Raw genomic sequence first — 429 nt, 5'->3', positions numbered from 1 at the left:
AACTTCTAACCTCGCTACTTCTCAGCTGTGACTAGAGAATCAATATTTGATAAGTATAAAAAAATTTGTGTTCACAACGAGATTATTGATGGTGTAATGTAATATAAATAGGTTATTGATTGAGAATAATGATTTATGTTGGTGTGATGGTGTAAAGTAAATGTTATGTATATAACAAATAAAAATCACTTACTCTTATGAATTTCCATGAACATATTATCACTAAAATCTAATAGTTGCCTAAACTAAGTGAATTAACAAAGTTAAAAGCTAAGACCTACCAAATCTATAAATTTAAATAAGTTAAACAAATACAATGAATTTGGAAAATATGAAATACTATAATGCATGGGTGTAAAGCCTTAATGCATCTGATTTTATTATGGTTTTGTAGTTACATCATTCCCCTAGACTAAGACTAAATCTCGT

This window comes from Penaeus monodon, chromosome 30 (assembly GCF_015228065.2).
Source record: "Penaeus monodon isolate SGIC_2016 chromosome 30, NSTDA_Pmon_1, whole genome shotgun sequence".
NCBI lineage: Eukaryota > Metazoa > Arthropoda > Malacostraca > Decapoda > Penaeidae > Penaeus > Penaeus monodon.
The sequence above is the reverse complement of the archived record's forward strand: the minus strand, read 5'-3'. Positions refer to the sequence as shown.